Consider the following 27,289-nt stretch of genomic DNA (forward strand, 5'->3'; position numbering starts at 1 on the left):
GTTTATTTCTGACCCAAGCTAATTTTAAAATAACTTTTAATAATTTGAAATAGTTTAAGACTCAAAAGAAGTTGGAAATATGAGAGTTCTTATGTATATTCCACTCAGCTTCCCCCAGTGGTAATATAGTAATACGGTAATAACCATAATATACATGGTCAAACCAGGAAACTGACATCAGTACAATACTATTAACTCAGGTACAAACCTTGTTTGGATTTTACCAGGGGCGTGTGTGTATGTGTGTTTGTACACAGTTCTAGAAAATTTTATGTGTGTGGATTATATTAGAGTAACCATCACTACAATCAGGATAAGAACTGTTCTATCAATACAAACTCGCTCATGTTACCCCTTAACAGTCACACTTTTCCCTAAACTCTAATCCTTGATCTATCCTACATCATTATAATTTGTTATATCAAGAATATTATATAAATAGAATCATACACTAGTAACCCTTTGAAGCTGACTTTTTTCCTCAGCTTCGCTTTTTCCCTTGAGAGCTAACCATGTTGCAACATGTGTTAACAGTTCATTCCTTTTTCTTTTTTAGAGACAGGGTCTTGCTCTGTTGCCCAGGCTGGTTTCTTGGGCTCCCAGGCTGGTTTCCTAGGCTGAGGAATCCTTCTGCCTCAGCCTATAGCTGAGACTATAGGTGCACATCACCACTCCTGGCTCTGACTCCTTTTCATTGCTAACTAGTGTTCCATTGTACAGATGTTCTATAAGTTGTCTACTATTCATTCCACATAGGATATGTGGGTTGTTTCCAGTATTTTCCTATTACAAATAAAACTGCTATGAACATTCATGTACAGATTACTATGTGAACCCAAGTTTTGATTTCTCTAAAACATATATACCCAGGAGTATGAATGCTGGGTCATATAACATGCTCAACTTTCTAAGAAACTGCCAAGCTATTTTTCCAAGTTAATTTTTAAGAAGTCAAATCAATTCATCATTTCATTTGGAACTTTCTTCATTATTTTGCTATCATATAAGAGTTAATAAATACTTTTATTTTCTTCTACTTTTAAGTTTTTTTAATAAAACATTTATTTTTAACACATCTAGAACTTACTTTGGTGTATGACAGAAAGCAAAAATGTAAGGTAAATAGTTTTTTCTAAACAGCCAAGCAATGATCTTAATCCCTTTTGTTGAATAATCCTTCCCATACTAATTAATTTATAATCGCTTCTTTTTAATATATTTCATTCTTAAATGAAACCTGAGTTATTCTGTTCCTCTGTGCTAAGGAGTCAAAGGTTCCACAAGTCAGATTTAACATTAAAAGCAAAGAGAACACCTGTAATCCCAGCATTTTGGGAGGCTGAGGCAGGCAGATCACTTGAGGTCAGGAGTTCGAGACCAGCCTGGCCAACCTGGTGAAACCCCGCCTCTACTAAAAATACAAAAATCAGCCAGGTGTGGTGGTGCATATCTGTAATCCCAGCTACTTGGGAGGCTGAGGCAGGAGAATCACTTGAATCCAGGAGGTGGAGGCTGCAATGAAGCAAGATCACACCACAGCACTCCAGCCTGAGTGACAGAGTGAGACTCAGTTTCAAAAAAATTAGCAAATGGAGAACAGCCAAACTCTTAGAATAAAACCAGTCCATAAATAATAAACAAACTTCTTACAACTCACAGTTGCCCAGTTAGATAGATACATGAGGAAAATGTTTACTAAAAAATTCAATCAGTTTTGCAAGCTAGAAAAGTCACTTTCCTCTAACTCTCAGAATAAAATTTCTTAAGATCTTCCAGTTTTAGAGTGAAAGTACTACAGAAACCAGATAGTTTAATTCAGAGGTGAGGAAAATGAATCCAACTAGTAACTTTCCCAAAGTTCATTCAGACAGCTGCTTAGTGGAGAAGTGCTTCAGAATTTTGAAAAAGATCTTTGAGGTTATGATTGGTCAGTCACTGAGGGTTACCAAAAAGAAATGAGCAAGTCACAAGAAAAGTAAGAGGAAATAACCTGTAACATATCTACTTCAAATTATCTTTCTAACAAAATTAGCACCATAAAGGAGGAAATAACTGCTTTGCTCTGCCGTACTCTTCTTTCCTGCTGCTGATATAAATAGGAAAAAAAAACCAAAACAAAACCAACAGTACAAGATACACATAAATCCTATTCTCTTCCCTTGTCTGGTGTCCTGATAACCCCTTCTAATGCTTAGTGTACAAGGTAATTTGACCTTTAACTGTGTCCTTCTAATTATGAAGTTCCTATTATTTAAAAGCACTTTGCAATTGTTAATGAGAATGTGGGGAAAGGAACCCTTGCATACATGCACATTGCTTGTGAGTGTATAACTGTTATAAGCCTTCCAGAAGGCAATATGGTTGTACTATGCAAACTCTTTTTAAAGAAATCTAAAACAAAATGCTCCAAAGGGATTATTTAAGCAAGTTACATTATGTCCCTATAACAGGATATTATATAGCCATTAATGACAGGATTCCTTTTTCTAAAGTTTAAAAGCAGCTGGGCATGGTGGCTCACACCTGTAATCCCAGCACTTTGGGAGACTGAGCCCAGGAGTTTTATCAATACTAGCCTTGGGCAACATGATGTAACTCTGTCTCTACAAAAAATAAAAAAAATTAGCCAGGCATGGTGGCATGCACCTGCAGTCCCAGCTACTTGGGAGGCTAAGGTGGGAAGATTGTTTGGGCCCATGAAGTCAAGGCAACAGTGAGCCATGATCACAACACTTTACTACTCCAGCCTGGGTGTCAGAGTGAGACCATGTTTCAAAAATAAATAAAAAAAAAATAAAATTTAGAAGTACTAATAAAGATAGTGACATGTCAAAAAGATACAAAAGCCAGCTTGAAAGGGCTGCTACTAGCTAAATCAGGAACAATTTGAGCACTGAAATAAAGATAATAATGGATTATAACCCAATAAATAAAATAATAAACTGAGTCCTCACAGATATAAACATGTAAGTAAATAAACTGAAAGTTAGATGAGGAACTAGATATTTGCATAGTTTCAAAGTACTTCCCCACAATATACTTAATTACAAAGGAAAAAGTATAACTTTTCAGTGTGAAGCCTGACACTACCTTAATCAGGTGATCAACATGAACATTATCAGTAATGGGAACACCGAAATCATGCACCGCCTGATGAGATGCAAGGAGAATACAGGATCACTTCTGGAATATCCTGTGAAAAATACAACACCTGACTTCAGGAGGAAATTTCAGGCAAATTCAAACAGAGAGAGACTACAAGATTACTGGCCCATAATCTTCACAAGTATCAAGGTCATGAAAGTCAAGGAAAGATGGAAAACTCGGTTCAGATTGAAGAAGAATAAAGAGACATGAAAAGTAAATGCAGCACTTGATCTCCTTTCTGTAAAGGTCGTTACTGGGATGATTATGAATCATCTACTTTAATAGAGTCCAAAAGATTCACTACAGCAGCAATTTATCAATGTTAACTTCTTGATTGTGATGGTAGTATTGCAGTCATACAAGAGAATGTCCTTGGTTGTAGAAGATACACACTATTTGGTAGTGCTGGGGCATCAGACTGGCAGTCTTAAATTATTTCAGAAAAAAACTTGTTTGTATTGACCTTGCAACTTTTTATGTTTGTGATTGTTTCAAAATGGGGGAAAAAAAAGCATTCAAAGAGATTTATATGCCTGCATTTAAATGTGTATTTTAGAATAAATGTGTTACTTATACAATAACACCTTTAAAAAAACTGTGGTAAAATATACATAATATAAAATTTACCATTTTAACCATGACAATGTTCATACATTACTGTTAATATTATTGTTAACAGATCTTTTTCAATTTTTACCATTAAAAAAAATCGGAAGCTGGGCATGGTGGCTCATGCCTGTAATCTTACCACTGTGGGAGGCTGAGGCGGGTAGATCACTTGAGGTCAGGAGTTCAAGACCACCCTGGCCAACATCCCCATCTCTACTAAAAATACAAAAATTAGCTGGGTGTAGTGGTGGGTTCCTGTAATCCCAGCTACTAAGGAGGCCGAGGCAAGAGAATAGCCTGAACTCTCGAGGCAGAGGTTGTAGTGAGCTGAGATTGTGCCACTGCACTCCAGCCTGGGCGACAGAGTGAGACTCCATCTCAAAAAAAAAAAAAAAAAAAAAGAACTTGCATTTGTGTTTGTGTACAGTTCTGTTCAATTTTATCCTCTATTCAGCTTTGTGTAACTACCACCACTTTCAAGACACAGAACTGCCCTCACTCCACCTCTGTTCCCCTTGCAACCACTAATCTGTTCTCCATTGCCATAGTTTTATCATTTCAAGAGCATTATGTCAATAGAGTCATAAGGTATGCAACCCTTTGAGGTTGATTTTTTTTCACTCAGTGTAATGCCCTTGAGGTCCATTCTGGTTGCTGCATGTATCAGTAAGTCAGTCTTTTTTTTTTTTTTTTTTTTTTTTTAATTGATGGTGGCATTCCATTGTACAGATACACCAGTTTGTTCAACTATTCACCTACTGAAGGATATTTTGGTTGTTTCAGTATTTTACCATTATAAATTGCATATAATGTGTGTATACATACAGATATACTAATAGCATATATAAATAGTATACTATACATACTAATATAAATAATATAAATACTACACATAATATTATATATAAATAGCACGTATAATAAGGATGCTAGGAACATCCATGTACAGGTTTTTGTGTGCATGTAAGTTTTCATTTATCTGGGATAAATGCCAAAGAGTGTGACTGCTGGGTATTATAGTAAGTACACGTTTAGTTATGTAAAAAACTGCCAAACTATTTTCCAGAGTGGCTGTGTGATTTTACATGCTCATAATACCTTATTTTCAAAGAACTATGTGTGTTTTTTTTCTAGCTTAATCTGTTTGTGATTAACCTACTGCTTTTTTCCAAAACTTTCACTGTTGAAAAATGAAATAATTTATTAGTTCAACACCTATTCTAAATTCAGATGTTAATGCAAAGATCTGAATTGGAAACTTTGTAACCAAAGTAACAACTCAGAAAATTTCCTGTTGTATCTTTGCAAGGTACTCTATTTTTCCTTATAGGTGAGACAGGCTTTATTGGCTTTGTAAAGTAAAAACATTCTCGTATTTCTCAAAAGAGGGTCACCTATTGATGGTGAGAACTTGGCCTGCTGCATGTTCCCCTGCAGCAGGTCTTGGTTCTGACCCAACTTATCCTTTAGAAATCTAGGAGAGTGTCATTGCTTCTAAGTGTGCTTGAACCAATCAGTGTAGGGGAGGCTCAAAACTTTCCCGAAAATTCCTCTATGTCTAAGCCAACTCTACTTAAAAGAAGTTTCATGTTAATTGAAGTATTACTTGTATAATGAATTTACAAATTAAGTTTCATTTATATAATCCACTTTAACACATAAAATATGGGCTTTAAATAGGTGTTCCTACTTGACATGAAAAAAAAAAAGATAGATAAGCTACTTTAGTATTGTGTCTGGCATGCAACAAACTGAATAAATGTTTCTTCATCCTTCTTAATGGACTACTTACTCCAGCCACAGAGTCCCAATCAGTCGTCTAACTTCTTCATAATCTGTACAAACAAGCATACATATGTTTGTGTGCATTCATGTGTGTAACTTGCCATTTTTATGTCTACTTATTCTAAGACCTGTTAGACAGAAGCAAATAAATAATGCGGCTATTGTCTTGAAAGCCACAGTATACAAAAACAGTTGACAGGAGGGTCTCATGATTGGGTAGCAAACAGTATATCCTAATAGTCAGAGAACAGAGATAGAGAATTTAGGTGGGCTTCCTGTACTTTCTCATCTGTCGATGAGAAATCACATCCTTATAAAGAGATTAAGGGACAATATAGGTGAATAAAAATAATAAAAGTGCAAACTGAAGCCAACTTTCAGGGCTACAAACCAGAGGGTAAAATCAGAGTTTTGGGTTTGGGAATTCTGGCACAGAAGGTCCAATATAAAAGGGTCAGGGTAACAATCCAGAAGTCCAATAGCAATCAGCAGTGGAACCCAAGCCCTGAGCCAGATTAGTAGCTAGGATGGCAGGGAATATAACAGGTGAAGGCGATTCTGTATTGATGTTCCACCAAAAGAGAAGCTGCACTTGCTTATGGAATTCTAGCCTCTAGTCTGAAATGGTCACGGAAAAGAAGATGGGGAGTCGTAAGTTGTAAGCTCTGGGGTCAAAAGGTAAGATGGGCTTGGGAAGTCAGAAGGAAGGAAGGAAGGAAGGGGGCCAACAATTGTCTGAGACTATTTGGCCATTTAAAAATAGTTTTTCGAGAAAAAAAAAGCTGGAGGACTTAAACTACCAGATATTAAGACTTGGCTTAAAGTCATATGGTCTTGTGATAAAGATGCCATTGCACTGTGGCGAGGAGAGGATGGGCTTTTCAACAAATGATGATAGATTAACTGGACATCCACATAGACAGAAAAAAAAAACTTTGATTCTAACATCTTACACAGAAATAAGCTTCAGATAGACAGATCATGGGCCTAAATATGAAAGGTAAAGCAATCTGCCTTCTAGAAGATAACAGAAGAGATTATTTTTATGACTTTAGGAAAGGCATAAATGTTTTAAACAAGAAACAGAAACACTGATTATAAAAAAGACTGATATACTGAACTGCATTAAAATTTAAAACTTCTGTTCATCAAAAGAATACCATAAAGAGAATGGAAAAGCAAGCCATTGCCTGGGAGAAGACAGGTACAAAACATGTAACTGTCAAAGAACTCATATCCAGAATATGTAAAGAATTCCTACAAATCAATGTGAAAAATCCAACAGAAAAATGGCCAAAATAATTGAACAGGTATTTCACAAGAGAGGATATCCAAAAACCCAACAGCATATAGAAAGTCATCAGGGAAAAATGCACATTAAAACAACAATAAGATACCACTAAACACCTACCAGAATGACTAAAATTAAAACAAAGTTATTCTCTCCATAGCCACTTTTGGTAAGGATGTGGAGGAACTGTAATTCCCATACTTCATTTGTGAAAATATTAACTGGTACAGATATTTAGAAAACTATTTGATAATATGTACTAAAACTATACTTGACCTTCAGCACCTGGCACATTCTGTGCACTAAGTAAATATCAACTACCATCATATTTTAACTTTCACCAACTTTGTGGCTCTAATCAAAATCTACCTGTAACCGAATGCAAGTCAGTGTGTGCTTAGTTGGCACAAACATTCATATGACTCTATTATTTTAAAAGGTCACTGAAAGAATAGGTCACTTTAAAAATATTCATAACCACACTAAAGATACATGAAGTTGACTTTATTGATGATGTTTATAACCAATCTCCAGAAAAATATAAAACTTGACTTATATAATTTCATAGGTTTGGGGGCACAGGGTAGGGGGGAGATGGGAGGGTTTGCAGATAAACGAAATCTGAAGCCCAAGGTTGAAGGACTGAGATCATAACCCCTAAACAAACTCAAGGGTCCAGTTACTAGTCTGATAAAAAATGGAAGTTTTGAAGTGAAATAGAAAAATGTAACTCAGAAGTTCTCACTGATATCTTGAAGTAAACTGGCCGTAGCTCCTATTTGGTGAGATGAACAACCACAAGAATTTAGAAGGTGCTTGGTTGGAATGGAAAGGATTCATCATATGTGGGAAATATATATAGTATTCCCTACATATTCCTCTAAGGAATAGTTAATCTCTGGCACCCTCCTACCTTATCATCCACACACAGTATTACGTACCCTAAAGGTCCATGGGCTCACATTTAAGGAGGGGCGGAGTGTCTCTAGCAATCTTTCCAGAATCAAACATCAAGAGTTCCTTCCAGACAAGCTAAAAATGTACAGCAAACACTGCTTACCTGGGATAAACTCCCATCCTTTACAAGGTATCAGTTCAGCTGTATCAATGTGTACACCAGCTTTCAAGGCCAGATAAACTAACCTAGATTATACAATCAGCTTCGCCAAAGGCCTTTCACTCTAAACTTAACTTTCATAGGGACTAGGATGGAGGGTGGAGGAAAATGCATTGTAGAAAGGATGGTGATAAGAAAAGGGAGAAGAAAAACAACTGTATCTGAAGTATGCTATTGACTTTAATAGTATATATAAATGACACTAGCAAAGTATATTTAATGAATGGCAAAAAAAAATCACTACCTTTTTATCACAATGTGTCCAAAGTTTGTAATTAATCTCTTGTTAAATAAATTGAGTGAAGGAAAAAAGGAAAAGAAAAAATGTATTTTCTTTAGAAAAATGAATGAAAATGTTACATAAGCATTAACAACAGCAATTTACATTACAAGTGTTGCCTAGTGCGCAGTAGTTCAAATTCTTCAAAATCTTTATTATAATATCCTTATGGAAATTTTAATATAATGTCAAAATGTACCATCAATGAATTTGCCTAGCCTACATTTCTGCTTAAAAGTCATAAAGAAGTAGAGAAAAGCCCTTCCTCTGAATCACATGAAGATTTGGATTTTAATTAACTTTTTTGTGTTCAACACGTTTAGACGGCTATGATGTCACAGCTGTTTTCATGGCTCTAAATTTTAAAATTTAAAAAATAATTGCTTTTTCTTTTGGGGTGGTTTGTTCTTAGCATATTAGTTCAACAGAAACTAACAAATACAGAGAAAGCTTCTAAAAGTAGATAATAAACTTGTCAACTTAAAAACAAAACAAAACAAAAAACAAGATATCAGACACCAACTGTATGTCACTTAGTCACCAAGTGTATATATACATTATTTAAGATGACATCTGTTAATAGCATCTTCCATGTGTTTTAATTGTGTTTACACCAATGTCATCATTAATACTTACTGAGTGCTTACTATGGGCCAATATTATGTGAAGGTAATTCGTGAATTATCTCAATTATCTCCTCATACTATCATATGAGGTAGAAATTCTTTTTTTTTCTTGAGATGGAGTTTAGCTTTTTTTGCCCAGGCTGGAGTGCAGTGGCGCGTTCTCAGCTCACTGCAACTTTCGCCTCCCAGGTTCAAGCAATTCTCCTTCCTCAGCCTCCTGAGTAGCTGGGATTACAGAGGCCTGCCACAACAGCCAGCTAATTTTTTTCATTTTTGGAAGAGACACGGTTTCATCATGCTGGTCACACTAGTCTTGAACTCCTGACCTCAGATGATCTGCCCACCTCGGCCTCCCAAAGTGCTGGGATTACAAACATGAGCCACTGCGCCCGGCCAGAAATTCTTCATTTTAAAGATGAAGAAATAAAAGCTCAAAGAGGTTATGTAATCTTGCAAGGTAGCATGACTAGTAAGTGGTGAATTAATCACAAGTTAATCAAATATTTTATAAATGTCTTATAAAATAAGACAATATGTCAATATGATTGACAGCAAATATTAGAATTCTAAGAATTCTTACAAAAAGGTTTCTGAGTGGTTCAGAAAAAGATTTCTTAAACCTCCAAGTAATTTGGAAGGAGAAAGATTTTTACAAGTTGAGAAAGTACAGTATAACCAACAAAAATGCCAGGCAGCAAACATCTTGTTTCAGTATTAGTGTACATAGTATCAAATATGAGCAAACAATGAAAATGAGAGCAAAATACCTTTATACTGAAGTTGATCACCCTAAAAAAGCTGCATTGTCAATAGTGACAACAAAATATTTTGTCGATTTTTGATGTCAATACAATTGACCCATAAAAGTAAAAATATCATATATATAATGTTACATGGACAGCAACACACTTTCACTTTTCAAGTGCTAATTACGTTGAATTATTTTAGAGAAATTGGTTTTCAACAATTCCCATGACAAATTTTGTATTCTACTCAACATTTTAACCTTCTACACAAATTCATAATGACACAATTTATTTGCATTTGGATAGTTTCATGTAAAAATTAAACAAGATAAAAATATTAGAGATTGCTACACATTTAACTTGTCATATCAACTGATCATATTTGAGAGTTTACTAGCTATTTTTCCCAAAAGGTACTTCAACTTAGAATTGTATACATAGCATTGGATAACTACTGACAACAGGGACAACAAATAGAAGGAGCTATGAGGATACATGGATTAGCCCTTGGAAACCACTTTTTTTGCCCTAGAACTCTCAGCTTCTATTATATAGATGCAGAATAAATTCTTCACTCTAATTCTCTACTCTCATATCCCTGAAACTCTGCAATGAAAATAGAATCTGAAAGGCAGAAACTGCCTTGATTTTATGTCCCTTCACTAAAATCTTGCTTACATCCACAACCTTGTCTACAGATAATCTGTGGACCTTCTGTTTTCCTTCTCAATTATTTGCTCAGGGTCTTTTAAAATTTCTCCATTACTACTGATCCTTTCTCTTCAGCCTATAAACGTTCAAGACTCTTCCATATTCAAAACAAATCAGAAAACAAAACAAAATCCTCTTCTCTGTGTGCCCTAGCTCTTCTCACCACCTCCCAGCTTCTTGAAAGAGACATGCCTATTCACTCTCTCTGCTTCCTAACTTCACACTCACTCCTCAACTCAGCACAATCTGGCTTCTATGCTACCACTCTACTGAAATTGCTCTTTCAAGAGTTACTTTATTTGAGCTCAAACGACTGTTAATGTTGTGTAGGCATAGACCTCTGTTGTTTACCACTGCATCCTCAGAGCAGCAAGAAGTAAATATGTTATCATAATTCTTGTTGGGACATTTATTCTACTAACCACTCTTGAATTGTACTCCAACCCACCCACACTCCAATTGGATTTATATAACCACAACTCTAGTCTCAGTGCTTCACCAAGTAAGTTATGAAATATCCAAGTTTAATCAAGGTAAGTAAGTAGGATTTGAGAAGGCTGGCCTGAAATGTGATGAACGTGGGGAAGTAAACCAATCATTTGTGCCACAACATGTCTAAAGAGAAACTATGTTAAGAGGGGCAGTACTTTATATGAAAGGTACAAAAAACCCTAGCTAAATGACAAAAATTTGTAGCAAGTTTTCAATAGACCTGCTCATCATGAATATTTGCTTTGATTTGAGACAATTCCTCAGCATAAGCAGAGGTATAAGTGAGTGTTACCAGCTACACTCTGGATAGTTTGACTAATTTCTTTTCCCTGTTCTCTGCTCCCTAGGACTTTCTTTAATACTTCACAAAAATTTTCCCACAGAAGATTTTGCAATCAGCTGACATGAACAGCTGACATGCTTTAAAATAAATTTCTTCTGTAAAGTTTTAAATTAGCATTCTAGTCAAGACTAAGTTCAACTTACGTGACTAGTGTATTCTGAGAAAAAACAGAATTCCCAGAAAAACAAAATAACAAACTACCACGTGGACTTTCAAAATGAAAAAATACCACTCTAGTCTGTAACATAAAAACGTACACTGTGGCAGCTACCATTCCTCTGACAGTGCTGCTTTCTACATCACAAACACCCACCATGAGAGCAACTCATCTTTTAGAGAAAGAAGCATCTACTAAAGGTTATAAAACTGCAACTAAATGTAGTTAGAATTCAATTATCTAAGTCAATAAGTAAGCAACAATGTCCTACATAATCTAAAATTCACAAATATTGCCTTAAAATATAACAGCAGAGGTAACAGCAGATTTACCTCACAAATTAAGTCTCTGCCAGGTGTTATTAATTTTACTTTGTTTTCTTACCACCCATCAATTAAGAGAAAAAGATGACCTGGAGACAATGAAGTGACAGAAGGAAACAAAGCAATGAACCAAACTTAAGGACAGTCATAAATGATCCACATATAATAGCACATATGATATTCTTTGGGGAATTATTATAAAACAAACTTCATATACCTGAAAAATCAAATATAAACATGTTCCAAAATATTGCTCAAGAGTGCATGCATGTGGAGTGTATACACGTAATGCCACAAATGGGTCTACCAATACTGATAACCCCACAAAAACTATGGAAGGAATTCCATGGCGAACAAATTCCTAGCTGGTTGACCTTTTTTAATAGTGTTTTTGCTTGGTTTAAAGTTTTACTTTTTCCTGACAGGTAGAAAGGCTAAAGGGTAAATAAAAAAAAAAACAACAGTTATAATTTGCAATGTACCAAATACAACTGGTTAGAAACAACTTGAGAATTAGCCTGTTTTATAAAGTAGAAATTTTCACACATTTTTCCCCCATGACTCGCAGAAGAAATACATTTTACAAAATGACCCAAAAGTTTCACCAAACAGTATTTACCCTTACTCTCTATGTACTCTGACTTTTAGTTCTATTTCATCTTTTCTTAAAAGCTGGCCATGACCCTCTAAATTGATTTTACAAACCAGAAATAGGTTTTAATACAAAGTATAAAAAAGTATTCTTTCCTTCTGATCCAATTCCTCTAAATCTAATTATTGCTTCCAGCACACAAGAGGAGGGAACAGGGCTTCTTTTAAAACAAAGAATTCCTCCCTGATCTGGTGCTTACAAAGACAAAATGTATTCTTAAACTACATTATTGCAATGAACCAAGTATATGATAAAATGAAAGTGTTCTTTCTCTCTTTATAGAATTTTGCATAAAAGTAATAAATAATAATTACTATTTCTTTTTCTTCAAATTCATACTACCTTCAATCTAGGAAGCAAGCTACTTTAAGGATAACATTTTTTAAAAACCATACAAACAACATAATCTAAACTTAAACATTTTGGCGAACTTCAACGATTTTCACTTTCAGAAAGCATTTATCAATTGTTTCAGTTTGCAAACATTAACTTTTTTGGCGCAGTATCTACAATGTAAAAGTTCTCTAAAAGATACTACTGACATCATGTGTGGTGGCTCACAACTGTAATCCCAGCACTCTGGGAGGCTGATGCAGGTGAATCATGAGGTCAGGAGTTCACGCCCAGCCTGGTCAATATGGTGAGACCTCCATCTCCACTAAAAATATAACAATTATAGGTGCATGCCTGTAGTCCCAGCTACTCGAGAGGCTGAGGCAGAACAATCGCTGATACCCAGGAGGCGGAGGTTGCAGTGAGCCGAGATTACACCACTGTACTCCAGCCTGGGCAACAGAGTGAGATTAGGTCTCAAAAAAAAAAAAAAAAAAAAAAAAAAAAACCACTATTGATAGGAGTATATCTTGGCTCACACAACCAACTGCAGTTCAGCAGCATATCAAACATTTTAATGAATATTTTTAATTTTTTAATTTTTAAAATTTTTACGTTCAGGGGTACATGTGCAGATTTGTTATGTAGGTAAACAGCATGTCATGGAGTTTGGTGTACAGATTATTTCATCATCCAGGCAATAAGCATAGTACCCCACAGGCAGTTTTCAGTCTTTACCTCTTCCCTCCCTCCACTTTCAACAAGTAGCCTCTGGTGTCTGTTGTTTCCATTCTTTTGAATAAGCAATTTCATGTGCAAGGATGTATTCTACAGAGGCATTCATGCAAATATACCAAGATATTTCCAAAGTGTTAATTCCAATATTGTTTGTTCAATTTTTAAAAAAGCATCTGAAAACAACTTAAAGATATTAATAAGGAAGTTGGTAAATAAAAAGTACAGCCACTAAAAAGAGAAAGTTGTATTACTAACAGGGGAAAGTATCCAAAATACATTTTTAAGTGAAAAAGCATTTCTGAAAGGCATTCTTCTTCTTCTTCTTCTTTTTTTTTTTTTTTTTTTTTTTTTTTGAGACAGAGTCTCCTCCTTTTGCCTAGGCTGCAGTGCAGTGGTGCAATCATGGCTCATTGTAGCCTCTGCCTCCTGAGTTCAAGCAATTCTCGCACTTCAACCACCCAAACAGCTGGGACTACAGACGTACACTACCATTCCCAGCTAATTTTTAAATTTTTTGTAGAGACAGTGTTTCGCCATGTTGCCCAGGCTGGTCTCAACCTCCTGAGCTCAAGCAATTCACTTGCCTTGGCCTCCCAAAGTGCTGCAATTACAGGTGTGAGCCACCCACACCCTGCTGGCATTCTCTTTTGATACTCCTACTTGTATTCTATCCCTTCTCCTTCAATGGATCTGCTTGTCTTGGCTTCCCCATATATATATATTTTTTATTTTTATTTATTCATTTATTTTTTAAAAGACAGTCTCGCTCTGCTCTGTTGCCCAGGCTGGAGTGCAGTGGCGTGATCTTGGCTCATGGCAACTTCCACCTCCCTTGTTCAGGCGATTCTCCCACCTCAGCCTCCTGGGCAGTAACTAGGATTACAGGCGTGTGCTACCATGCCCATCTAATTTTTACATTTTTAGTAGAGATGGGGTTTCACCACATTGGACAGGCTGACCTCAGGTGATTCACCCACCTCTACCTCCCAAAGTGCTGAGATTACAGGAGTGAGCCATCATGCCCAGCCACTTCCCTATACTTTTATCACTGAAAAATCTCATCCCCCTTTTGTTTTTAATCTGTCCATAATGCCCAAACTTTATTTATATGCCTAATCTTCTGATCTGCCTGCCCAAATGCCTTTTTAAAATCTCCCCACCTGGATGGCTCAGAGACATCTCATATTCTCCAATTCTAAGACTGAAGTCAACCTCTACTCAAAAGGCAAACAGAAACCACTTGTTCCTATACTATATTCTGAATTCTAAGTCCAGAAATCTGTTGCCCCTGACTGCTTCCTCTCTCCCACAAATTAAATCAATCAAAAGGTTCTACCTCCTTAACATCTCTTACTGTATTTGTTTTAACATACCACAACCCATACCTTGTCAGGGCCTCATTATTTTTGGCCAGGAATACTGTGGTCTACTTAAAACTACTCATCTCAGCCAACATGGCTAAGATACTCCCTCTTTGTTCCAGCCAGACAAAATTACCTATGAATCCTCCACTAGCACTGTTACCTCTAAGTTGTCACACATGTCACTTCTTCTAATGTACTGTTCTTATATGTTCAGAGAACCCACTGACTAAGCCTTCAAAATTTTATTCAGGCATAAAGTTTTATATGAAGGCTGAAGAAGATCACCTGTATTTACTGAGTTACTATGTGATAGGTACTGTGCAAGGTACTTATTCATACACCAATTTATTCATATATTTAGTTTAATCACAAAAACCCATTTTACATAGGAAGAAACAAGTCAAACAATCTATTCACCGTCCCACAAAGAATAAATAATGAAAGTGGGACTCTAACATCAAGCCAGTGTTCTCTTCATTGATTCAGGTTTCCTGTTTGAATTCAACTTCTTTATATATATTTCCTATTATATTTAACAAAACAAATCCCATTTGTTTCCATGTTTTTCCCCCAGCAGGTTCTCAACCTTAGCTTTTATTAGCTTTTTTTCTCTAATAGAATGGGTAGACCCAAACATCTACATATTTTTAAAAGTTCCAAAGATGATACTAAATGGGTTAGCTAAGGTTTAGAACCTTTGTGTTAAGTTCCCAGAGTATAAGAATGTCACTGGACTTTACAACTCCAGGGATGACCTAAATGTTTCTAAACTGAACTGCTAAACTCACTGATACTGGTAAATCACTGCAATAGTACTTTTTCCTACAAAAATGTTTTCTCTTATAATTTGATTGTATAAATACTTTAAAGTTGTGTTGTACACATTTATCTGAGACTAGCACTAAGAAACTTAACATTCTTAAGATTTCAAAAACAAGGAGTTCGCAACATTAAATCTTCAATACTTTTATTAAAAATGAAACTTGAAAAATTCACCTAAAAGGAACAAAAGTACTGTGACAATCTTTGAAATATTAAATAAGTATTTGAGACAGCTATAGATTTGTGTAATTCCATTTCGGAAATATTTAATTACTACTTTCTATTTAACCAGAAAGTTTATGAAATAATTTGTTTATTCCTTTTTGAAGCTTCACTTGTAATTACTATATAATTTAAATGTTATGGAATTCTCAGGGGAAAAAAAAAAACCAAAAACACCAAGCTTAAACAAATAATCACTGTTTCACTTGCAGATGAACATAAAGAAATGAATATGTGAACAGCAGCACCAACAACAAAAAACTTCCCTACTTCCAGAAACCAGGGTCACTGCTAATCTGATTGAAATCTTAACTTTTTATTTACATGTAACACTTGCCCTGTGCTTTGTGTAAACTTATGAAACCTAATGAGACAGAAAGCTATCATCTGTTGGCCCAGAATAAATCTAAAATATGGAAAAGAAGAGGAAGTGATGACTTAACTATAAGAAGTGATGAATACTCAAATATTTTGTTTGGGTTTCAGGATAGAGAAAATATGAATTTTTGATACCTGAAACTCTTAGCAATTCTTTTTTTTAGAAATGAAGATATTATCAAACATAGTAAGAAGTATAAAAAGAGCTCAGTGTAAAAAGAATTAAATTATCTTTTAACAAGTCCATTGCTTTTTATAAATAGCCACTAAAAACAAAAGCCTTAAGAAAATAAATCAATGCTTCAGATTTTGAATGTCATCGTAGCAGAAGTATTTCAGCTGCAAATACTCCAGGTCAACATTTTTGCATCCACACAATAAACAAGTTGAGAGATGATAAACTACAGCAAAACTGAAAATACTACAAAACTTAAGCAATCACCAAAAAGAAAACATGAAAAACTCACTTGGGAGGGTGGGCTGAGGCAGAAATACTTTTCATCTCATCCATTTAAAAACACTTTGGACTCTCTAAAATGTATACAAATACTAAAAAATCTTACTCCTAGGAGTTTTGCTTCAAAAAGTATCACATATCACTTAAAACGATTTAAAGAATAACAAGTGATAAATAATTCATTAATCACTTAGGAAGGGTCACTTTTATTACCTATAGAATTCTTAACTTTAACATAAAAACTGAATCTGTTAGCAATACAGAATTTTTACATTTATTAAGTTTATTGTTAGGTCTTTTATCTTTTTCTGCTCATGTAAATGGTAGTCCTTCACTTACACCCTAACTGGCAAGTATTATTTACATAAACAAAAGCTCTTGGCATTTATATAGCATACCATATCACATCACTAACAAATTGGGGTAGACTGATTTTTTTTTTCCAAGTCTCATAACAGTGAGGTACATTAAGATACTAATTTTTGAACTGAGGTATATATATGTTTTTATTGTATTACAGAATTATTAAGTAATGTTTAAGTTGCTTTGTTTAAAAAAATCAGATTTTTCAAGATTTATGAAGATAATTATATAATTTTTCCTTAGTTTTTTTTTTTTGAGACAGGATCTCGCTCACTCTGTTGCCCAGGCTGGAGTATAATGGTGTGATCTCAGCTGACTGTAGCCTTGACCTCCTGAGTTCAAGCGATCCTTTTGTCTCAGCTTCCCGAGTAGCTGGGACTACAGGTATATGCCACCATATCCAGCTAATTTTTTATATTTTTTGTAGAGATGGGGTTTCATCATGTTGCCCAGGCTGGTCTCAAACTTCTGAGCTCAAACAATCCACCCACCTTAGCCTCTCAAAGTGCTGGGATTACAGGCAAAAGCCACCACACCTGGACTAGATCTATTAATACAGCAAAAACACCAATACCTATTCATAATTGTCTTCAGCTTGTTTGATAGTTAGGAAGCCCGGTCTATTTTCTACTGCAGAAAAAAGGTAAATGTTTCCAAAGAATCAAGTAAGTATTATGTGAGATTATCTACTTGATTACACATATGTCAAACAGCATGTATTTAAACTTATTTGATCTTACTTCTTGCTTTCATTTTTACACAAAATAGGCTGCAAAATAAACAAATTTTCCCATAGGCATTAAACACACTCAAATTAGCAATATAAGTTTATTTAGGTTTCATCCTTACTCAAATTTCCCAAAACAATCTCATCTACCTAAGGCTTATATTAATAATTACCATATTGTTGAACTCTCAGATTGTTCACAGCCCAGCCAAGCCAACTCTGCTTAGACCTCTCCACTTGATTCCGCAAAGATCTCAAACTCAGCTTAACAAGAACAGAGCTCAAGCTCTTTTTCCTTAGAGCTGGTCCTCTTTCAGGGGTGTCTAACCCAGTTACCATGCCAAACTTAAGATCACCTTTGGCAAAGCTCTGTGTCCTTTAATATCTCTAACAAATAATTTCACCTCACAAATGCCTCAATTCTGGAATCCCTCTTTTCACTTCTGACTCCACTCTGGTCCAAAATGCCATTATTATCTAAACTAATATCCCTAACTAGTATTCAATCATGCCCAACCCAAGTAATCTTTTAAAAGTCAAATCTGATCATGCCAATCCTCTTCCTGTAAAAGAGTTTAAAATATATATATATTTAATAAAAACTTTAAACTATTCCTATCTCTCCAGCCTTGCTTCTCAATTCCCCCATCTTTTCAATGCTCTAGGTTAGGCCTTCTTTCAGTTTCTGCAAGGTAGATAATTGACATTCCCTTGTGCCATAGGGTCTTTGCACTTTGACACAGTCCCAGTGACTAAGACATTCCCACACATCCTTCAATTTTTAAGTGAGAGATCAATCCCTCAGGTAAGTTTCCTAACACTCTCCCTCAAGTCCTCCTACACATATTTCTTTTAGATCATAAGAACTATAATAAGTTATAGTTTGTGATCAAACATTTGTAACTTGAAAAAGTACCATGCAAACCATATATACTATGAAAAATATATTGAGAGGTTTAAATGTAATTTGAAAAAAATCTATGTACTCCTTTCTACAACAGACAAGTTAATCTTATATTTCTTTTCTAAATAAAGTGTCACTTCTAGAGCAGCGCTGTCCAAAATACAATAAAGCCATATATGCAATTTAAAATCTACTAGCAGCCACATTTAAAAAGAAACAGATAAAATTGTATTTAATCAAAGTGTCTACAATATTATTATTTTAACATGTGACCAATGTAAAATATTACTGATATATTTCAGATTCATTTTTAAAATCTGCTGTGTATTTTACACTGAAATCACATCTTAATTTGGACTAGTTTCATTTCAAGTGACACATTTGGCTAGTGGCTACTGTATTAGACAAGACAGTTCTAGAAGATAGTACTGTATTTTTTGTACTTAAATAGCTTGCTAACAGAATTGATTACCTTAAAAAGAGCATGGTAATACACAAGTTTAACCTTATAGCAAATAACAGCATATTTCAGGTTTCAATTACTCAAAAAATTTAAATTATACAAACATTCCACACTGCTGAAAAGCCTAAATTCAAAATAAAAATTCAAGTAATTTAAAAACTGCATATTACTGATCATCTGAGGAAATGACAGGGAGATAGGGACTCAACCACTGCTGGTAGGAGTGATTTTATTATAACCTTTTAGAAAGCAATAGACTTTCCCTCTGACTTAATAACTCTACTTCTAAGACTTGATCCTATGGAAATAATCAATGATAAAGTCCAAGATTTATGTACAAACTTTTTCATTAAGCTGCTCTTCCATGATGGTGAAATCTGAAAAAAATCACATTAGTGGGAAATGGCAAAGATAACTTGAAACTCAGTGGCATTCTACACAGCCATGAAAGAGCATGTTTTAAGGAAAAATTTAATAACATGGAGAAATGCTCACAATTTAATAGTTAAGAAAGATCAATGCAATATGATTCATACATATATGTATGACATACTCACATACATATTCACAGTAAAAATAAAACAGGAGGAAAACAAAAGTATTAACAGTTTTCTATTTAGAGTATGAGAACCAGTGATATATTTCTTCTGTTATCCCTCTCAACATGTATTTATTGAGTGTTACTTTGTGACAGGCATTAAAACAGATGGGTTCCTGCCATCATGGGGCATACCTGTTTTCTTTCTACTATTTTTTTCCATATTTTCCCAAATTTTCTATAATAAGCACTTTTTTTTTCATAATTTTAATAACTGGAGAAACATAATATGGAACAGATAATGATTTGGGTAAATCAGTTGCCAGAGGACATTTCTGGGTGAACTGGTAAGAGTCTGAATATGGCCTTGAATAGTAGTTTAGATGACTAAACTAACTGACTTAAAAAAAAATCCACAAAACACTATGTACAAGTCTTCATTTTGGTAAAAAGTATACATATATAAATATATTAAAATGTATAGGAAAATATACATTATTATATAAACTGTAACCGTGAGGGATTTTTTTTCTTTCTTTTTTTTTTTTTTTTGAGATGGAATCTTGCTCTGTCGCCCGGGCTGGAGTATAGTAGCATGATCTTGGCTCACTGCAACCTTCACCTCTCAAGTTCAAGCAATTCTCTGTCTCAGCCTCCTGAGTAGCTTGGATTACAGGTGCCCGCCACCACGGCCAGCTAATTTCTTTTTTGTATTTCTGGTAGAGACAGGATTTCACTATGTTGGCCAGGCTGATCTTGAACTCCTGACCTCAAGTGATCCACCTGCCTTGGCCTCCCCAGGTGCTCGGATTACAGGTGTGAGCCACCAGGTCTGGCTGAGGGATTTTTTTAAAAAAATAATTTTTCCAGCTGGGGCAACAAGGTCCTATCTCTACAAATAATAAAAACAATTAGCCAGGTGTGGTGGTGTGCACCTGTGGTCCCAGCTACTTAGGAGGCTGCAGCAGGAGGACTGCCTGGGCCCAGGAGTTCTGGGCTGCAGTGAGCCATGATCACTCCACTATACCGCAGCCTGGGTAACACAGTGAGACTCTGTCTTAAAACAAACAAACAAACAAACAAAAAACCAACAGATTTGTTTTTTTGCTTATTTTCTATGATCTTACTGTATGCTTCTGCAATAGAAGACTATTTAAAAATTTTTAAACATGTATATACCCACTATTTACTGAGCATCTATTACATATAAAACTCTGGTAGAACTGAGTAAGAGGAGTCACAGCCTTAAAGAAACTTACAACTAATTAAGGAGAATAATACAAGAGAACATCAAAAGTGATATGAGATAGAATATAAACATTACTGAAGTAAAACGTGGCTACCAAGATTCTAAGAAAAAGATCACACTTGATTGGGAAGAGGAGGAATGGTGGAAAAAAAAAAAACTTCATAAAGGAGAAAATTTGAAATGGGAAGGATTTAATTGACAGAGGAAATCATAGTCACTAAAGATAAAGCATGGGTTCCCTGTCAAAGAACAGTTAAAACACATAATAGAATATGGTTAGAACACAGGATATACGAAGGGCACAGGCAGTAAGCTGGTAACACAGGTTGCAAGGGTCTTGAATTTTCAGAAGGGACTGCCTTTGTAAGCTTTCTGAGTTTAAAAATGAGGGAATTATTGCAGATTCCAATTCAAGAAACTGTTCTACCACTTCTCATCTCTACTGCTACCACCTTGGTTCATGCCACTACCATCTCTTCTGAACTCTATAAGCACAATCAACTCCTGACTCTGCCTCTATTCTTAGACTCCACTCCTATAGTCTATTTACTTTTTTTGAGACGGAGTCTCACTCTTGTTGCCCAGGCTGGAATGCAGTGATGAGATCTTGGCTCACTGCAACCTCTGCCTCCTGAGTTCAAGTGATTCTCCTGCCTTAGCCTCATGAGTAGCTGCGATTACAGACACGTGCCACCAGGCCTAGCTAATTTTTTATAGTATTAGGAGAGACGGGGTTTCACTATGCTGTCCAGTCTGGTCTCAAACTCCTGACCTCGGGCGATCCACCCGCCTCGGCCTCCCAAAATGCTGGGATTACATGCATGAGCCACTGCACCTGGCCCTGTAGTCCATTTTCTATATAGCAGTCAGACAGATTTTTTTACAACATAAATTATCTTATACCTTTACTCAAAAATCCTGCAACGACTTCCCATCTCACACAGTAAAAAGCCTGTCATCGGAATTTCTCTAAGGACCCTAAAACACTGCCCTCTCACCCTCTAGCTCTGATCACAATTCGTACTACTCTTCTACTTGTTCAGTCTATTCTATCCACACTGGATTTCTCTGCCACCATTCCTTAACTATTCCAGGCATACTTCTGTCTCTACCACTCTTCTTATTTGCCTCCCCTTCTTCAGGTTTAAGCCTTCTCTGTCTCCACCGTATATAAAACAGCAAGCCCCACCAACCTCCCTGACTACTGACTCAAAGCAAAAGATTCACCACTCCCCTATCCCCCAAAACTGACTTCATTTTTTCTGATGATACTTAACATTATCTGCTATTTTATTGCTATTTGCGTATCTGTCCCAAATACATACACAAATGTGCGAGTACATACATATATACACAAATAAACTGAAGCTGTAGGAGGGAAGTTTTTTTTCTTGTACATTTCAGTATCCCCGCACCTAGAACAGGGCCTGACAAATAGCAGGTGCTCAATAGATATTTGTTTTATGAATGAAAAGAAGAAGATAACACGGTGTCAGTAGATATTTAATTGAAATGGTTTATGGCATACTGTAAATATTTACATAAATAGAACCTACAGTAAATTCCCATTTACTGTGTAATTTTCCTATGGGAATTATTCACTAATATAGTGCTTGTAAATTAACCTTTAATTAATTAGCAATCTATCTTTGCAAGGCTTATCTTCAAGTTAGCTATCTGGAACAAGGGTGGCAGTGACTGACAACCATAGGATGGAGTCTTTAATTATTATTTCCCTCCTCTTTTACTTCTCCCAAATCAATAAGCAGTAATTCCCCACCAACTTTCTTCCTCCACACTTAGTTCTGACCTTTTCTCTTTTCTTGGGAAAAGGTCTAATCCACAGACCTATGAGCCCCTATTCTTGGAAGGTAAGGCCAGAAATAGAAACTAGGAGTGTGATAAAGGACTGTTAAATGGTTACCAGCAACAGAGAAGAGCCCAGGCAAAGAAAGTTCCTGCAGAGGACTCCGGAGAGGCCATCAATTCTATTCTTTTCTTTTTTTTTTTGTTCTTCTTTTAGCCCACAACGAACATCATAAACAATTCTTAATTTAAAAAAATTTTTTTAACTTAGAAGCTCCTTGTATTTTAAAGTCAATACAAAATAATACTAATTCCTTCCCTGTCCTCTTTTTAAATATACAAAACTGAAAGAAGAGTGATACTTTATATATGTTTTAAAGTTAAATACCTAAACTTAATTTCATTGTGAAGAATTTCATGCATACACAAACCTTAGGGGGAAAAAAGCCATAAGGAATGATGAAGTAACCATCACTCAGGTATGTTAAATCTTAATCTCTTACCAAGCCAGCTTCAGATGTTTTTAAGGATGTAAAGATATGTTTGTAAACCTCCTAGATCCTTCATCCATCTCAAGTTCTCCAGAAATCACTTTTATTCTGACTTGGTGTTTATCATTCCCATGCATGTTGTTATATTTTTGCTACATATTGCACAAATCATAGAAAACATGTAGCATAGTTTTACATGAGACTATATAAATGGTCTATCAAATGGCTCTGTCACTTACCAGCTGTTTGATTTGACCTAAGACAAGTTAGTATCTCTGTGCCTCAGTTTCCTCTCTGAAAAATGAGGGATACTACCTACCACCCTACAGGGTTTTGTGTGGATTAATACACTATATATAAAGCATCTAGAAAAGTATCTTGCTCATAGGAAGCAATATATATGAGCAAATATATATTGCCCATATATATTAGCAATTATCATATAAAGCTGCAAAAGGACCTTTGACTATATCTGATCTACACATAAACTGAAAAAGATTACCAAAACGAGATATGTAAAATCCACATAATGCCAGATTTTCAAAATAGTGTAAAAACTATAAATACTTATAAAGTTCAGGCTAGAAAGGTTCACTATTCTACTTAAAGAGGACTTGAAAGTGCTAGGAATAGAAGAAAAAGCCTTTATTGTTTAATTTACAAGGTGTAGGTAACATTAAATTAGAACATTTTATTTAAATAATTTATGATGATTTAAAAATATCTAAATACTTAGCGGCCTCTTTTTATGAGATTTGGGGGAAGGGGTGGGAAAGAAGGGACAATCCCTTAATGAGATGCTATTCAAAGACTTCTTTGCCTGCTTTGAAAAGCACTTTAGATTTCACACAAAACAAAATATTATTTGGTATTCAAATTTCATTACATTTCTGAACTATTTTTTCACTCACTGTAAGCAGAACAAATGAAAATTTAAAATGATGTTTTATAATAGGATTCACCAATATTATACAATTTTCATAAAGACAATTGGATTCTGCAAAACGTATCAAATGCTATTAAGGACATATTATACTTGTGATACAGGATTATTTTTTAATAGTCTCTAGGTCAAAAGATCAGCAAACATTAAAACTTAAATGCCCTACATATTATGTGAATTGTAATGGATTTCTTTCCAGAGGTTTTTGAAGATTTAAAAATATATATGTACTTTGAAGATCAACTGATAGATCTAATTTAATACACGAAGGAACAACTCTAATAAGTATCTGCTAGGTGCCATTTACTGGGCTAGATGTTTTACCCAAGATCTGTCTTTTAATGTGAAATATCTTTATGAACAAAATTTAGGAGACTACCACAGACACTTTGTTTAAACAAATATACTTCTGCAAAGTGTTAAAAATGACCACTATAAAAGCCAACATTTAAACTGGTAAAAAGCATAAAATGTACTTGGCTGTGCTAATTATATTAACACAAAAATGTTGTAGAGTTTGTTGTCTCTAGAGTTTAGCATATATTTTAATGTCTAAGAGGTTAACTGAAAGGAACAATTAAGTGTAACATAGAAGATAAACTCTGTGTCTCCCCTCCACCAAAGAAAATCCTCGGAATACGAGGTGGAAGGAGAACTTACACTGTAGGAAAAGTTGAAAATCAAAGTTCTACTTTACTTCTCCTCAAGTGAGAACTTTGAAACGGAACCACTGCTTTTGTTTCATCCCCCCGCCCAGTAAAAAATTTACATGTATGAGTCAGTTCTTCCTTTGGCCCCGACATAAGACTCCGTATAACTAAGCTATAACTTGCACAAACCAACAAGGAAAAAAACCTTGCTATTCCCACTACTTTCCTAATAGACCAAGGACCCTACCACCGCTCACCCCATACTCTGCCTCTGCCCCAAGGAAGACGCAGCACCTGCCAAACCAGGCGCTTAAAGAATGGTCCAACTTTTCAAAAGCAATCTGGAGAGGAGACGCAGATAATTTCTTGAAGAGTGCAAGAAGGCAGCAGAAAAGGTACTCTCAAGCAAGGAATGCGTAAGCTTTGGGGCCGTCCCCTCTGCCTGTTGGAGGATTCCAAATTCGCTTACTTCAGAGACCCTTGGAAGCAGCACACTCAGGTCGCTGCTAGCCTCGGGCCTCAGTGAAGAAGACAGTGTTTACACCTGTCACGAGGGAGGGGAAGCAAAGCCCCAAACTTCTGAACAGCTCCCGGGAGAACGCCGTCAGCGCGAAGCTTTGGGCAGGTGGAAGCAATGGGGCAGGAAGAGCCGGCGGTGGCCGGGAAGGGAAGGACTCCCACTTCCCCAGCCGGTGCCCGGGATGGCGAAGAGGGAGCCGTGAGCTTCGGGCGCCACCAGCGGCGTTCCCTCACTCGCCGCAGAAGAGAGCACAGACCGAGCCGGGAGCCCGCAGGCCCGCAGAGCCGGCTCCGTCCTCGCAGCCCCCGGCTCCGCGGCAGGCAGGTGCTCCCGGCCCGGGTGAGGGTCTGGCTGGTGGGCCGGGCCCGGTCCCTGCACCCTCTTTCCCCGGCGCAGCTAGGGTAGCGAAGCGACGGCGCTTACCTGGCTCCTTCGGGGCGGCCGCGTTGGGCATGGCTCAGGGGCCCGGGGAGGAACTGGCTCCCCGGGGAAGGACCGTCTATTCCGACGCGGAACTGGTGAGAGCGGAAGGCCGACTGCTCGCAGCTCTGTCAGCGCAGCAGCGCCATGGGCACCCACCCGGAGTTTCAGCGCTGCCGCGGGACCCCCATCCCACTACCCTCCGCCCTCTTCCGCCGCCACCGCCTCCACCTCCTCCGCGGAGACCCCCCGCCCACTCCACACACTCTCCCATCATGCAGCGGGGGAACCGCTGCCGCCGACACGTCACTTCCGGGCGCAGGTGGCTAGGTCGGGACCGGGCGCTGGTGGGTGCTGTGGGGTGGGGGAGGACACTCCAGGGGAATTGGTGTCACAGAACGCTTACCCCTGCGCAGGCGCTGTCGCGCAGAGCACCGGCCGCCATTTTGGGTGCGGGCAATCTGCCCTTTCCTTTTGCTTCCTTGCGAGTCACCGAGCTGTAGCGGGGATAGACGTCTTCCCGCACTTAGGCGCTCGCTGAGGCAGCGCAGCCTGCGAGGGACAGGTGCTCCTGTCAGCCGGTTAATGTTAACATTCAGCTCAGGACCGGGTTAAGTCTCTCGCTCTCCAAATAAAATTGTAACCGTTTGGAAATATAGAACCACATTTTTACCAAAAACCTACTACAGAGCATTCGTCAGCTTGCCCTTTTCGCCCCGAAAAACGACTTTTTCATTCACAGCCTAAGTCCCTTCCTCTTTTTAAATGTATGCCGACAGAGGAAGAAGCTGATATTTAACCAATAACAAGAGATTGCGATAAATAGAATTTGAGGTGGGAAAGCAGCCGCCGAACTGACAGACCGTCTTTGAGACCAACAAAAAAATAGTCCGGAATTTGGCTTGGAGAAGGTGGTCGCTTTTCATAGATCCTTCGGCAGAATTTCCAGTGAGGCTAAAGAAATCACCATAAACTTCTGCATTCAAACGCATTTCTGGAACATAGGTCGTAACAGATTTGTTTCCATCATCAGTCCTGATTTGCGTTTTTATTACCTTTCCTCCTTCTTTACCATGAATATCTGTTAGAACGCCGGCCAGTGTAAAAATCAAACTACAGGGCTACAGGATTATTATTACTGTCTCGGTTGATGAGCCCGGGGTCCTACAAATCATGAGCCCTGCCGGTTTCTCATTCTGCCCATATTTGCCAAACGTCTGCATCAGTAATTGAATAATTAAGTAGTTCCAAAACAGCAAAGCTCAGCAGCTACGCAAAGAAACAAGGATGGAAAACACCCCCTCAGGCACAGAGAAGTGTCCACTCCTTTGAATGGAGGAATTATACAAGTCAGGAGAAAGATAAGGACAATAGCAGTTCATCACGATTTATCCCGCCTCTGCAATATTCTAGACAAATTAACTCGGAGCGCTCCAATAGACCCGCTTTTGTCTCTTTACTACTCAGTCGCCGTAAGATATACGGGGACTGCATCACTTTAAATGGGAGTATCAATTGCTTCGTGGTGATGCTGGATTTTGTGTTATTGCTCAGTCACTAAAGAAAAATCTATTATTGGCTTGTCAAATTTATGCCTATTGTATTTCGCCCCCTGCTGGTTT

The 27,289-nt window shown here is 36.9% G+C and overlaps 1 protein-coding gene across 2 annotated transcripts in view; it reads right to left on the bottom strand.

Moving 5' to 3' along the window:
- AFTPH (aftiphilin) overlaps positions 1-25,759 on the bottom strand; it is a 66,998-nt gene extending 41,239 nt beyond the window's left edge. For both annotated transcript variants that reach the window (XM_010333540.3, XM_010333538.3), the window contains exon 1: positions 25,671-25,759. The gene's annotated coding sequence lies outside the window, so the exon portion shown is untranslated. The remainder of the gene's footprint in view (positions 1-25,670) is intronic.
- Positions 25,760-27,289: the final 1,530 nt, after the last annotated feature.

The sequence above is a fragment of the Saimiri boliviensis genome, chromosome 1 (genome assembly GCF_048565385.1).
Source record: "Saimiri boliviensis isolate mSaiBol1 chromosome 1, mSaiBol1.pri, whole genome shotgun sequence".
NCBI classification, from domain to species: Eukaryota; Metazoa; Chordata; class Mammalia; order Primates; family Cebidae; genus Saimiri; species Saimiri boliviensis.